The 16,498-nt window shown below is 34.6% G+C and overlaps 1 protein-coding gene across 2 annotated transcripts in view; it reads left to right on the top strand.

Moving 5' to 3' along the window:
* The window catches only part of LOC101896979 (ecdysone 20-monooxygenase), an 81,351-nt gene that overhangs the window by 57,221 nt on the left and 7,632 nt on the right, over window positions 1-16,498 (top strand). The gene's annotated exons all lie outside the window — the stretch shown is intronic.

Below are 16,498 nucleotides of genomic sequence, written 5' to 3'. Positions count from 1 at the left end.
GTTAGTATATATATCTTCATCCGATTAGCTTTTTATTGTACATCCAATGTGCAAAAAAATTGAAATCGACCTTAGAAGCAAGTATGTCAAATTTGGTGGAAATCGGTTCAGGTATAGCTATTGCTCCCATATTTATTATTCATCCGATTTGTTATTTTTGTCCTCCAAAGCCTAAATATACACTCCGCAATAATGGTATTCGGGAAAATATATGAAACACAGCTCAGGAACCTTTACATTTACCAAATTTTACCAAGATCGGTTCAGATTTGGATATACGTTGCTTCCATGTATATCATTACTCCATTTCCAGTTAATTGCGGACCAAATGGCTAATATAAGTCCGAATTGAATGGCTTTTAGCACGGACGATCGAATTCAGCTTGGACGAAAATGTAGATATCTATATATATATATATATATATATATATATATATATATATATATATATATATATATATATATATATATATATATACTAGCTGGTCCGGTCCGCGTTGCCGGCCTGTACTTTTAGTCTTTAAAGCATAATAAATCACAGATCTGACTTATGTAGGCGGCATAATTTTGATTATAAGTAATGACGCCATTATAATTACTCCAATTTTGATTATAAGTAATGACTTGATTATGGGTAATGACTCCATTACTAAATATAAATTAATATTCATGGCAAAAATTATAATTACCGTCAGTTTTAAATATTTTGAATAGCCTGATCTTATTTTTCAGCTATAGGCTTTAATTTGAGTGTTAAATACCTATATGATAAAGAACATCTATAATAGCCCCATGTGAAAATTCAGCTCAATTTTTGATATTGTAAAAAGCATTCAAATGAGCTATAATTTTAAATTTGTATTTCCAACGTTTAAAATCCAGTACTGCGTGGTATTCAGTTTTGTCCACCTCATACTTGAAGGCAGAATGTTGTCAGAATAGCCAAAAAAAATTACTCTTTTGCTCCGATTACCGTAAGATGGGCATTAATTGTTTGTCATTTAAATTATGCGGCGAGGAAAGCTCCAGGGTTTTTTACCCCAGGTAGCCTCAAGACTAAGATGCGCACTTTTCCGAAAAATAAAAATTTATAAGAAGAGGTTTTCTTCCTCCTTAGAAACAAAGATGTCAAATAAGGGCCAAAAAATGAAAAGTGGCCAAGACCCCGAAAATACTTTAAATCATATGATGGTGATACCAAAACGTGACATTTTTTTGCAAAGATGGTTTCTTCTTAAATTATCAACATAAGCTAAAATTAGTACGAAAAATATGGTTAAAATGTAGAATACACTTGAAATCGGGTTGTTCCGTTATCAGGGCTTATGATCCATATCATGACCTGCCAAAGCGATTAAAGGTATCTTGAATGTTTAGGTAGAATTTCTATTTTGCGGTCTTTATAGTCGGTATTTGACTGATTGCAGTCCCAATGTATTTTGCATTTTGTGTTCTCATTTGACAATTTATTGTCATATGAAAGAAGCAGGTCCACTTTTTGAAATTAACCCCATAACGCTTCTTCGGTCATTTTTGGTTTGTTTAAATGTGTTCGCATCTTCCAGCTGAAGCACGATGTAGGTCCTGGAGTAGAAAACATTTAACATTGTATTGCGCCCTCATTTAATTTTTAATATTATTAATTCAGAATTCAAACCAATAAAAAAATATACACTTCAATGTAGAAAAAAGAAAAAGAATCTTCAACTGGTTCGCTGAGCTTTTTGCCGCAAATTTTTAAAGGTGATTAAGAAGTTTGTCGGTAGAATGTAATTTTATTTTAAAATTAGATGATCGCCAAATGTTTAGGGGTTGAAATGGACCAAATACTGAAAAAATGTCGGATTTTGCAGTAGTTATACAGGTCGCAATTATAGACCAATCGACGCGGAATTTCGCATGTAGCTAGAGTTTAGGACGGGGAAGAAGCCTACGAATTTGGGTGGTCATCGGATAATATTTAGCGGGTAAAATAGACCATATATTTTGTGTTGAAAAAATTCAAAATTTTTCATTAAACCGCGAATATTTTAAATCCCGGCGAAATCACAAAGCCATGACAAGGTTACTTCTGACCTTTACATTGATGTTAACATCCAACAAATCGGATATATAGCAAAATATGTGCGATATATATGTCTATCAAAGAAGATATGCTTGAAAGATCTCTTATATGTCGAGAACGCCTGAACTGATTTCGACAGTTCTCATTAATTCAGAATGGCCTCTTGGCAGGAAAGAAAAAACGTCTAAAAAAATCGCATAAAAATATCTCTCTAAAGATGAAAATGTTGATTTTGTAAAATTTTCTCATATTTTTTCAATTTTGTCATATTTTTGGCATATTTTCATTTTGAATTAAACATTTGGTAATATTTCTACAGCTAACAAAACTAAGTAGTTTTGACATAAGAATATCATATACAGATCGCATTTATGGCCCGATCCTAACGAAATTTTGCATGGGGATAAGATGAGGGTCAGAATAGAAGCCTACTCTTTTTGGAGATGATCGCCATATATTTAGGGGTTGAAATGGACCAAAAAACTGCAAAATTGTCGGCAGGTCGTAATTATCGCCCGATCCTCACCCACATTTGAAAGGGGGTTACCGGACATTGCAAAAGCCAATATTCAATGTGTGAAATAGTTTGCCAACTTTTGTAGACAAAATACCAAAATGTCCATTCCAGAGACTTTTTCGCCCCGCTCGACTGTAGCCTTTGCTTACTTGTTTTAATAATTATATTAATAAAAATGTTTGCCATTTCTAATCCCGTATTCCAGTTAACTTAGAATTTCAAAATTATATAGAGATTTTAAACGTAAACAACTAAATAAAGCAATTTATAGTTTTGTAATATTCTATTATTCTAAATATCACAAAAACTGGATTACAAGACCCTGGCAGGCAATTGTTTTTGGCTACATTGCAGCTACAAATAAAACAGGATTATTTATTGCATGGGATTCGCGTGTTTTAAATTCTAACCAAACAAATTTCAATGTTATTTATGATTTGTTTTTAAATAAATAGCTATTAAAGAAACTTGTTACAAAGAGAGTAAATAGCGTTTTCTATTGTAACCAAATTAGGAGAAACGATGAAGTTGACCAGTGGATACATATGTGATATAAACAGTTGTGTGACCAAGGTGTCGTATACTTGTTTTGAGCATAAGTAACGTATACGCTCAACTAAACATAGGCTTGTAATTTTATGTGTTTTATTCTTTATATTAATTCTTTCTTATGCTCTGGGTTGCATACTAAATTCGGAGAGTTCATTAATTTAAAAGATTAACGTTTTTTATTTATGTTTCCTAGAAATAAATTAAATTATTATAATTCGTAATTCATTATATATTTGATAGTTCCATTTGAACAAATCTTTTGGTTGAGGTTACAATTTTTTTACTACTTGTATAATTGATCCTACCAAACTCTATACACTTCATTTTCAAGTCCATGAAAAGGTTCTTTTCTGGTTATATTATAAAACGTTTTCCCTGAAACTCAGTGGAATTTTATTTAGTGTGATTGGATTGTCGGTACTCTTTTTAGTACTCTAGAGGTCCGTCAGTCGAACTTTTGCAAGCCCCCTGTTTCCAATTGGATTTTTAAGGACTTCTTCACACTACTATTACCGTCGCGAAAAAACTCAAATTTTGCATTATTTTAATGGTCGGAGCACTGTTTACTTATGTTTATTTCCCATTTAAAAGGTAGCTTTTAAAGTTAACCTAACCTAAATTTTAGTGCTCTACATCCGTCCGATATTACCTTTTGGTACCATTTTTTGTGGAAATCTATAATTCATATTTGTTTTGCCTGAGATTTAGCTCTTAATTCTTTTTTAGAATATTTTATATATCTTGTAAAGTCTCGGGCCGTCTAAGTACGAATTTCCAAAAGTATTCTTTGTACAACATATTGACGAACGGCAAATTTATGTATCAAATTTCTTCTTCCACAATACTCATATCTCGTACTCTTTTGTAAATTTCGTACGTACATTCAGAAATCTCCAATTCAAGGGTTTTCCTGTGCGCCAAGAATATCATTTTCACTAACTATCAGAATTCCAGTTTTACATTTGCCCATTTGGATATATCTAATTAAACATGCCAGTCTGTATTTATCACTTTAACTTCCACGGATTGCTAAAATCTTGGTCATACGTATGTTACATTTGAAAATTTAATGGTTTTCGTATAGCCAGCATTGAAAGGTACCTCTCGGTCTTCCGATATTTTATATAGATATTTGATATTTTGTATTTTGGCGATTTTAACCAAATTTTCTAATTTAATTGTTAGCAATCGGTATTTTAGTTTCGTAACTTGAACCATCCTTTTTGCTAGCAATTGAAAAATTTGCTTGAATGTACAAAAATCCACCGAATTTGGACTGATACTAACCATTTAGTGCACAAAAAAAAACATAAAATCGGATGAAGAAGTCTGAACCGATCGAAAGTGAGTGACTTAGACGCAAAATCGGATGAAATGTACATATGGAAACCACAACCAGATCTTAACCCATTTTTCATTCTGTCGTACGGGCCAAAATCCACTGATATCTATTACGAAATATCGTTGTTATGGAGTGCATATTACGACTGTGAGGACTTAAATACCTAATCGGATATAACATTTGTAGAAGAGCTATAGCTGTATATGAAGCGATTTGGGCACAATCGGTCGGATGTGCCCAAATACATCCTATTTGGACGAATATTACACATAAGCGCACAACAAAATTGAAATCGGAAGAAGATATGTATTAGAGCTTTATCTTAATGTGGACCAACTCTCACCAATTCCGTCTTTGAGCCAAACAAATAATTTGTGGAAAAAATCGCCTCAATCGGCGAAAGGCTTGTAGTGGGTTTCCTTAAAAATTATTGGCAATCTTAGCTACTTAACCAATTATTTTTAAAGGTTATGTCATACAAAATAAGTAGTTATAAGCATAATACATTTTTTATACCCACCACCATACATAGCATAGAGCGTATATTAAGTTCGTCATTCCGTAAACAAGTAAAAACTGTAAGTTCGGCTGGGCCAATCTTTGAATACCCTTCACCATTTGGAACGATTTTGGCAATTTTCAAAAAAAATAATATCCGTTAAAAATTCTATTACAATCTTAAAATGCCGAATGTAGCCGTTATATTATGGTCTATACGACGACGTGGACCTGCTTAGGCAACTCTTGTCATAAATAATCAAATGCGAAACTTGAATAAAAAAATCGGTGAATAATGTCTCTAATATCATCAAAATACCTAATATAGGGAGATACCGTTATATGGGTGCTAAACGAAGACGTGAACCTGCACATACAATTTTCTGTCATAGGCTGCAGTATTAAATCCTCAAATACCAAATTTCCGGTGAATAATGTCGCCCATTTTCAATGCCAAATAAATAAATTTGGATAAAATTGTATTTACTTCTATATATATATATATATTATTTTGGTAATCCTAGTCACATTTACCCACGAAATATTTTCAAATTTGGTATGAAGATGTGGTAGATGACAATCCTTGAAGTATAAAATGGACTATAAAGTTTCCCGTTTTCCCAAAGACCTCACACACTTCATGGGTTTTTAAAATTTTTAACAGCATCATCCAAACGGTCTTATTGGTATTTGTTCGGTCCGGCCGAACTTAATTTTTTGCTTGCTTTTTTTAATTCCAGTTTTTCCCTTTTTTAGTCTTTTTTCTTTCCGTTTGCCGACGTCGAAGCACGAACGCTCAACCTTCCCTTGTGTAGTCCGACTCGCAAACTCTTTATATATTACTTTGAAGTAAGAAAATTTGATAACTTTGCTTTGCGATTTTTAAGTAATAACCCATTATTTTCGATATTGTCGTTATGAAAAAATTAATGGGTTATTTATTTAATGATTTATTCCGAGAACTTTTTCAACACTTATATGATAATGAACCTTCTTTAATTTGAAACTATAAAATAAACAAAGAAAATTATTTCCATAAGTTGAGACATTTAATACACCCTGTTTTGCGCGTGCAATCAAAGGCCATCGCATTAGTATTTTAGTAAATCGAAATCAATCGATCGGAACTGTGTCTATAGCTCTAGTCAATTCTATTCGATAATCTTGTAATCAGTTCAAAGTCATTTAAAGCGAAAAAAAGCACGAGCCAAGCATTTGTATATTGCATACAGAATGTTGCAATATTTATTTTTACACTCTACTACTTGTTTTTCCACTTAAAAGTGAGAAGAAAACTTGCATTAAAATGATTTGTTGCTAAGCCAACTCTTGCCAAAACATGCGAACATATTTGTAGAGCAACAAATCTATATATCTATGCATAGCATTTAAAATAAATCCAACCATAAATCATTTGTTTTGGCGGTGACAAAAAAAAATCGTTGCATCGAAATATGCGAATACGAATAAAATTTAAGCAAAAAATTTATAACTCAAGATTAGACAGGTGTAGCAATACCAACAAATCTTAATCTAAATTAAGTGGTAAACATTCACACCTATTAATCAGAGATGGGCATAATGCACTGTATTTTTAGTGCACTAATAATTTCACTATCACTATTCATTTAGTGGTAGTGCAATTTTTAATTCCACTACCACTAAAGGGTTAGTGGTAGTGAAAAATAAATTGCACTACCACTAACGCTTTAGTGATATTTAAAAAAGAATTGCACTACCACTAAATTTTAGTGGTAGTGAAATTTCAATAGCACTACCACTAAATTTAGTGGTATTTGAAAAAACTTGCACTAAATTAGTGGTATTTCATAAAAAATAGCACTAAATTAGTGCTATTTAGAAAAGTAATCAAATTTTATGAATATGTACTATATATTCTGGATTGTTGTTCCCTACTCACTTCAATAAACTTCATTATAGCTGGTAAAATATTTATATACATAGAGCTTTTTTTGGCTTCGCCAAATTTTAGTGGTAGTGCAATTTTTTTTTGAAAAATCACTAAATTTAGTGGTAGTGCTATTAAAATTTCACTACCACTAAAATTTAGTGGTAGTGCAATTTTTTTTTAAATATCACTAAAGGGTTAGTGGTAGTGCAATTTATTTTTCACTACCACTAACCCTTTAGTGGTAGTGGAGTTAAAAATTGCACTACCACTAATTATTTGATTCTTAGTGCACTAAAAATTTAGTGCAATATGCCCAACCCTGCTATTAATATTTACATTTGAATCTATGCATGTTAGAGATGTCGATTCTTGAATTTTTATACCCTACAACACTATGTGTTGGGGGTATTATAAGTTTGATTGGGCCAAAAATTATGTAACACCTCGAAATATTGGTTTCCCACATAGGAAAGTATATATGGATCTTCCTAGCTCGCCGAGCTGAGTCGATCTAGCTATGTATGTCCGTCCGTCTGTCCGTCTGTCCATGTTAGTTTGTAATCACTCTACAGGTCGCAATTATGGCCCGATCTTCACGAAATTTAGAATGGAGGTGGGTCTGGGGTCAGAATAGAACCCTATTTCTTTTGGAGATGATCGCCAAATGTTTAGGGGTTGAAATGGACCAAATACTGAAAAAATGTCGGATTTTGCAGTAGCTATACAGGTCGCAATTATAGACCAATCGACGCGGAATTTCGCATGTAGCTAGAGTTTAGGGCGGGGAACAATTTGGGTGGTCATCGGGTAATATTTAGCGGGTAAAATAGACCATATATTTTGTGTTGAAAAAATTCAAAATTTTTCATTAAACCGCGAATATTTTAAATCCCGGCGAAATCACAAAGCCATGACAAGGTTACTTCTGATATTTACATTGATGTTAACATCCAACAAAACGGATATATAGCAAAATATGTGCGATATAAACGTTTATCAAAGAAGATATGCTTGTCAAATCTCTTATATGTCGAGAACGGCTGAACTGATTTCCACAGTTCTCATTAATTCAGAATGGCCTCTTGGCAGGAAAGTAAAAAACGTCTAAAAAAATCGCATAAAAATATCTCTCTAAAGATGAAAATATTGATTTTGTAAAATTTTCTCATATTTTTTCAATTTTGTCATATTTTTGGCATATTTTCATTTTGAATTAAACATTTGGTAATATTTCTACAGCTAACAAAACTAAGTAGTTAGGATATCAGGATATCATGTACAGATCGCATTTATGGTCCGATCCTAACGAAATTTTGCATGGGGATCAGATGAGGGTCAGAATAGAAGCCTACTCTTTTTGGAGATGATCGCCATATATTTAGGGGTTGAAATGGACCAAAACACTGCAAAATTGTCGGCAGGTCGTAATTATCGCCCGACCCTCACCCACATTTGAATGGGGGTTACCGAACATTGCAAAAGCCAAGCAGTTTTGGTTTTCTTTTATAATTTGTCACAATACCTTGTGGAATTCTTTCGAGTATCTCGCCTATATAAACTGTATCGTTTATTATAGTGTTGTAGGGTATTCAACGGTCGGCCCCGCTCGACTGTAGCCTTTGCTTACTTGTTTAACTTCTTTTTGGAAATTTTTAAACGATTGTGTTAAAAACAATTGAAGTACATTAATATTGATGAAAACTGAAAAACCAATAATTGCATAAATCTGTGGGCACAACACCTAAGAATTCACACATCTACCTGGAATCCTCATAATCTTCATGAATATATATAAAAACTACTAAATTTATCTCAGATAGACTTACTAAATACGCCTTGCATTGGTCTGTTCCAGTACTGCAAGAATGTAAAAATGTTTACTACGTAACCGATTTTCCCTTTCATGGTATCGAAGAAAATTGCAGGTTCTGGAACAGAGCATATATTTTATAATCCCCCATCGACAACCCCATATATACTCAGGGCTTGTCGATACAGTTCCACTGGCAAAATTAAATGCATTTTTTTATAAAAAATGCATTTAAATTCAATGGCTTTTAAACGAATTCATATTCAGAAATTCAAATGTGATTTTGACAGCATGCCATTTTGTAAAGAAAAAAAAAAACTCGCACACACACACACACTTCTGTGTCTGAAGTGTGACTACTTTTTATGCGTTTTTTGTCGACTTGAGGTTCATATCATATTCACAGATACGCAACGATTAACCACGATAAGTGTGACCAGATCAATTCATTTAAATACCGGTTAGACACTTGCTAGACAGATGAGTGTCTAAATGTCTGTCGATTAGTTTGAGCGTGTGCCAAACGCATTGCCATAAAACCGCAATGGAATGCCTAAGAGATTTGTGTAATTTGATGTGTTGAATTGTTGTGATATATGTTCGGAATGCATATCTAGCTCTAATATATTAAGAAATTCAAAAAGATCTTTCTTACCTAAAAGTAGCTTTTTTATCTATTTAAAAACTTCTCTGAAATCTGAGGTTTAGCATTTTTTGATATTAGAGTTCCATAGGTTATATTAGGGTGAAAGTTTCCCGATTCTTTCCGTTTATAGTAAAAATAGCAGAACCGAGATATTAAAAGCGTTTACAGTAAGAAGAATTGCCATGAGAAACATTTATAGTTAGTAAATCACAACAACAAATTAGGACAAGTTTTCGCATTTTGTATTTTAGGAAATACAAACAAGTATAAAAGCAGCTATATTCGGTCGAGCCGAACTTTAAATGCCCACCGCCATTTGGAAGGAATTTGAAAATTAAAAAAAAAATCCATCGAAAAATACCGCTTAAATGAAAACCGTTATATAGGACCTATACAAAGACATGGACCTACGTAAGTGATTATCTGCCATATACTGTAGTACCGATTTTGAAACAATTCCGGTGAATAAAGTCGTTAATATCATCAAAATACCAAATAAAGGGAGTTACCGTTATATGTGGGCTATACGAAGACGTGGATATGCATAGACAATTTTCTGTCATAGGTTGTAGTACCCATTGCGAACTTCAAATACGAAATTTGAAACAATTCCGGTCGATAATATCTAAAGTAATATAAAACAAGTAAGCAAAGGCTACAGTCGAGCGGGGCCGACCGTTGAATACCCTACAACACTATAATAAACCATACAGTTTATATAGGCGAAGTACTCGACAGAATTCCACAAGATATTGAGACAAATATTTAAAGAAAACCATCAGGTATCTTTCTCTAATTTTCGAAAAAATAACAACTTAAACTAATTTGCTCATTTCCAATTTATTGGTAGATGTTGCACTTAAATGGTCTTCCTAGATCTGGAACCAATATTTCCCAAAGACCTATAATCTCTCAGAAGTGGCAAAAGATTAACATTTATTATTGGTTTTTGACTGAAACGCATCTATATGAGATACAGACATTTGACTATATTCTTCAACGAAATAGTCAGAAGTGCGGCTTTCTTGTATTTGTGAATTCTCCAAAAAGTCTCTGGAATGGACATTTTCGTATTTTGTCTACAAAAGTTGGCAAACTATTTCACACATTGAATATTTTTGGATGGCCATTAGAAACTGCTTGGCTTTTGCAATGTGCGGTAACCTCCTTTCAAATGTGCGTGAGGATCGGGCGATTATTACGACCTGCCGACAATTTTGCAGTTTTTTGGTCCATTTCAACTCCTAAATATATGGCGATCATCTCCAAAAAGAGTAGGCTTCTATTCTGACCCTCATCTTATCTCCATGCAAAATTTCGTAAGGATCGGGTCATAAATGCGATCTGTATATGATATCCTTATATCCTAACTACTTAGTTTTGTTAGCTGTAGAAATATTACCAAATGTTTAATTCAAAATGAAAATATGCCAAAAATATGACAAAATTGAAAAAATATGAGAAAATTCTACAAAATCAATATTTTCATCTTTAGAGAGATATTTTTATGCGATTTTTTTAGACGTTTTTTCTTTCCTGCCAAGAGGCCATTCTGAATTAATGAGAACTGTCGAAATCAGTTCAGCCGTTCTCGACATATAAGAGATCTTTCAAGCATATCTTCTTTGATAGACATATATATCGCACATATTTTGCTATATATCCGATTTGTTGGATGTTAACATCAATGTAAAGATCAGAAGAATATTTGCGGTTTAATGAAAAATTTTGAATTTTTTCAACACAAAATATATGGTCAATTTTACCCGCTAAATATTATCCGATGACCACCCAAATTGGAAGGCTTCTTCCCCTCCCTAAACTCCAGCTACATGCAAAATTCCGCGTCGATTGGTCTATAATTGCGACCTGTATAGCTACTGCAAAATCCGACATTTTTTCAGTTTTTGGTCCATTTCGACCCCTAAATATTATGCGATCATCTCCAAAAGCAATAGGGTTCTATTCTGGTCCAAGCCCCACCTACATTCTAAATTTCGTGAAGATCGGACCATAATTGCGACCTGTAGAGTGATTACAAATTAACATGGACAGACGGACAGACGGACGGACGGACATACATAGCTAGATCGACTCAGCTCAGCGAGCTAGGAAGATCCATATATACTTTCCTATATGGGAAATCAATATTTCGAGGTGTTACATAAATTCTGGCCCAATCAAACTTATAATACCCCCAACACATAGTGTTGTAGGGTATAAATACCGAATATCGGGAGGTATCGTTATATGGGGGCTATACGAAAACGTGGACCGACATGCCCCATTTACAAACCTGCCTACTGGCAAAATACACATGTGTGCAAAATTTTAACCTTTTACCTCAACTTGTTCGAAAGATAGCGTGATTCAACAGACAGACTGACAGACAGACACACTTACCGACGTACATCGCTACATTTTCCTTTTCGTAAAGGATTTAATTCATTTCGAGGGTCTTAAACAAACTACCCAATCGATTTGATAAGGGTAATAGCTCACCTTCAATAGATTTTCAATATAGGTATATATTTGGGTGTAGCCACTGTAAGCATAAGGGGATCTCCCAAGTCTACATTCCCAAATAATAATCTTTGTGAGGTGAGATATGCCGAGAGGCGATATGGTATTTTGTCATTACGTGAAATTGACAAAAGGCTGATGAAACAAGAAAAAGGCTTATTAAACATCGTTAGGCTTACAATAATAGTTGAAAAGTGGGTTTTCGCAATAGACTAAATAGAAGTTGATGGAGTCTTCGAGCTTCCAGCTAGTTCGCAGCTCATAATTTGTTCCAGGTAATGGCAATCGCTATGCTAATATCCAGCTCCATACCGGACAGGACCGTTCTTACTAACTGTACCCTAACCCTACAACAAGAGCACAGATTCGGTAGCGAAATTTGCTTGCGAGTGGGAGTACTCGAAGAGTTCGAGTTTTATACGGAGTAAACTCTTCACTCTTTTGCTATGCAGGAGCTCTCCCGTGTCGCCCTTCCTTGAAAAATTAGAGCGGAAATCGAATCGCTCGAAATAGAGTAATATCGGACATTTCACGTAAAAGTTTATTTGGTTTGCTGATTTGTATTTACGTGGGTGTAGTAGCAAAGCGGTTTGGAGGATTCTAAGAACTGTTTGTGTGTGTGGGTGGCGGCTACCAGATCAGAATTTTAATACCACTTTGATACCACTTATTCGAGCGACATCTAAAAATATGCTCAATCAGGAGTGCTCCCACTCTAATTCGAGGGAGTATAAATCCTTACTCGAATTCGAGCTAATTTTTCGACCTACAACAAACCGAGTGTAAACCAGCTAAAAGCAAACCATAAGACGATCCAATTTCCCGCATCTAAATTTATTTTAAAACGAAACAACGATGCCGAGATTTACTAACAAGTTCCATGAACTTAAATCTAATGCATCAATTGTCCTTTGAAAAATCGGTCGATGGTAACGAATTCCCGACATGGTTACCAGAAGACACCCTAATCGTTCGTCATCCTTCAAGGAAAGGACAGATCTCTCCCTAGTCTTTGGTACGGAGTCCTCCACATGATTCCAATTAAAACACGTCCCGCCACTGCAGAAAAATATAGCTGTAATGTGAAGAGAAACAAAGACTCCTAATATTCGAAACGGCTGCAATTCTTTTAGGTCAAAAGCTGTCACTTCAGTCAATTTTGTAGGAACTGTGGGAAATTATAACAACCGAAGAACTAATAACTAGTAATCAGACCTGATAATAATTCAAGTAAAGAGCATCAGAGGTAATATACAGGGTTGTCCATATGCGTTTATACGAAAAATTTTCGACTGGTAAGGCTCTTTCTAATCCGAAGAGGCCATATAAAAGTCGACCAAGGCGATCGGCCGAGAATATCGCTGCCGTACGAGCCAGTGTTGAGAGGTCCCCAAGAACATCCCAAAAACGCCGTTCTCAGCAGTTGGGCATGGCTCGGTCCACTTTACAACGGACTATTCGCATTGATTTGCATTTGTTCCCGTACAAAATTTAATTGACGCAAGTAATGTTGCCTGCGGACAAGACTCGTCGATTAGAATGGGCCCAAAGGTCCGTCGAATATGTGCAACCATGTATACTCTCCAAAAAATGGTGGAGGTTATAAAAATATCAATATAGGTTCACATATTCCCTGACTTCAGCTTTTTCGAGGGTAGCAAAATTTTTCAGACTTGATCTATTTTTGTTTTATATTTTGGTTTCTCAAAGAGTGAAGCACTCTTCGCGGTACAATTTCAACTTTGGTCAATGCTTTTGAGTAGTCCTCATATAAAGGCACCTCCTGATTTAAGTTATTTCGAGGGTCTTGACCAAATTACTCAATCGTATTGACAGAAATATTGGTAATAAACATAGCAACATAGCTAATGGCAATAGCTATGCTAATATCAAACTCCATACCGGGCAGGGTCGTTCTTAATAATAAAGATAGGGTACCCCTACAAAAAAAGCACAGATTTCCTCGTTTTTACTGGGGAGCGAAACTTGCTTCGAGTTCGAGTTTTATACTTAGTTTACTCTTCACTCTTTTGTTATGTGGAAGCGCTCCTGTATCGCTCCTGTTTTTAAAATTAAAGTGGTAGGTGCAAGGCAAGAGTAGAATTTTGCTACATCATTAAAACGAGCAAAGCTGGCTCGCTCTAATTCAAGCGAGATCGAATTATAGAGTAAGTTTGATTTTTTTTATTCTCAGGTAAGCTCCCACTCGAATACGAGCGGATAAGACTCTTCACTTAAATTCGAGCGAATTTTTTCGGCCTACAACAGACCGAGTTAAAATGAGCCAAAACAAACCACAAGACTTCTTACGAGCCGATAACTATCAAGGCGAGATCCACCAACAAGTTCCATTCACTTAATCCTAATGCAGGAATATAGTGCAAAAATATTGTTTCTTGTCCGTTCATCGATTTTCATTTAAAAGATCAGTCGATGGTCATGAATACCCGAAACTCTTACCAGTAGACATCTAATCGTACTTGCTACGGGATCCTTGTGACTTGTGATTGCTTATCCAGCACTGGTTCCAAAATTGAATCACGTTCGCCTCTGCTGAAACATATATATACAATGTGGACAGCAGCAAATTCTTCGTCCCTTCAAATGTTGTTCTGGTTTTTAATTGCTTTAGACCAGGATATGGTCAAAATTATTATGTGATTTATGTGTTTTGGAATATAAATATAGCAAGCAAGACCTGTATAAGGTCGACCAAGAAGACTATTGTTGACAACAGTTTGACAATAAACTTGGCATTATTCTAATTTGACTCTCTTTATGCCACAAGCCACACACGGTACAACCGTTGGTAAAACATGAAGGGTAGCCAGGTTTTAAAATATCTGTTTCAAAAAATTTTAATTGGTTATAGCATGTAAATTAGTATACAAATTCTGTCAGATAAAAAATTCAATGAAAAACATAAAATGTATATAGTTTTAAGTTTTACAACACTAACAAAAAATTTCTCTCTCTTTATAGAGGGGCAAAGTAACACTTGCAATATTTTTTTATTTCAAAACACGTACAATCACAAAATAATTTTGAATTTATCTGCCTTGTCATATTCAAATCGTCTGCAATTCTATTCGGTCAAAAGCTGTCTATTAAGTCAATTTTTTTGGAACTATAGGAATTACATTTGATTCAACTAAAAATGTGTCTGAGGTAATCCACTGAGATGATATATCTTGCTAACTTTAGAATAACTGACATAACCTGCAGCCTCCGAAATCTTTCTTAATATTCTTGGCCATTAGGTATGTATATAGATTGGGCCATGGTACAATGAATTCAAGGTAGGACAGAACTACCATATGATTTCAATTTTTTTTATTTTTCTGGCTTAATATGTCAACTTAATTTGTTTATGTGTGCGTATTCTTTTCAATAATAAAAAATTTTTCAGAAAATATTCAAATTCGGGTGTTTTCAAAATGCTTATTACAACATATGCATCGACAAAATCTACAGTTTTTGTCGCGAAATAAACCATAAGAGATATATAGAATATGATTTTGAAAAGAAATTTTGAACTATCATTCAGTTTTCGCGGTTTTAAATTATTTATTCAAAATCAATGCAACAAGTTGTTTGCTTTTTATTGTTTTGATAGTAATTCTGACATTACAAGCCAAACAGGTAGTCCTCTATACTTGCAATTTTTTCAAAGTTGACCTACCTTCTCTTCATTGTACCATGGATTGGGCCAGACTTTGGAACCAACTTTATATTAAGGATTATTTTTTTTCCTTAGAGAAGAATAATCTTTATCCCTCACAAGCATATTGAACAGTACTGTGTCTCTCTGAGAAGTAATTTTTATACCCTCCACCATAGTATGGAGGGTATATTAAGTTTGTCATTCCGTTTGTAACACCTCGAAATATACATTTTAGACCCCACAAAGTATTAGTATACACTTTATACAGGGTTGCCCATATTCGACGGACCTTTGGGCCCATTCCAATCGACAAGGCTTGTCCGCAGGCAACATTCTTTGCGTCAATTAAATTTTGTACGGGAACAAATTCAAATCAATGCGAATAATCCGTTGTAAAGTGGACCGAGCCATGCCCAACTGCTGAGTACGGCGTTTTTTGGGACGTTCTTGGGGACCTCTCAACACTGGCTCGTACGGCAGCGATATTCTTGGCCGATCGCCTTAGTCGACTTTTATATGGCCTCTTCGGATTAGAAAGAGCCTTACCAGTCGAAAATTTTTCGTATAAACGCTTAATTATGTTCTTAGAAGGCGCACTTCTCACATTTTTTAATGTTTTAAAAGTACGTTGAGTTTGACTTCTTCTGTTGAATGTAAATTTCAACTATTTCAGAGGGCTCGCGTGGCGTGTATTGGTTCATGGTGAAAATCTGCTTGGACTGACGCTTCAAACGCGGTATGTCATTAAGCGATGTGACATCTCTGCAAAAGTTATGGCGTTGCCAGATGGTTCCGTCGAATATGGGCAACCCGTAAGTATTCTTGATCAGCATAAAATTCTATGTCGATTTGTCCGTCCGCCTATCCGTCTGTCCGTCTGTGGAAATCACTCTAGCTTCCGAATGAAATGAAGTAGGTTAATAAAATTTTACTCAAATGTGTACTTTGTCTGCAGGACATTTGGTGAAT

The sequence above is a fragment of the Musca domestica genome, unplaced genomic scaffold (assembly GCF_030504385.1).
Source record: "Musca domestica strain aabys unplaced genomic scaffold, Musca_domestica.polishedcontigs.V.1.1 6, whole genome shotgun sequence".
Lineage (NCBI taxonomy): Eukaryota > Metazoa > Arthropoda > Insecta > Diptera > Muscidae > Musca > Musca domestica.
This window is presented reverse-complemented; position numbering and strand designations above follow the sequence as displayed.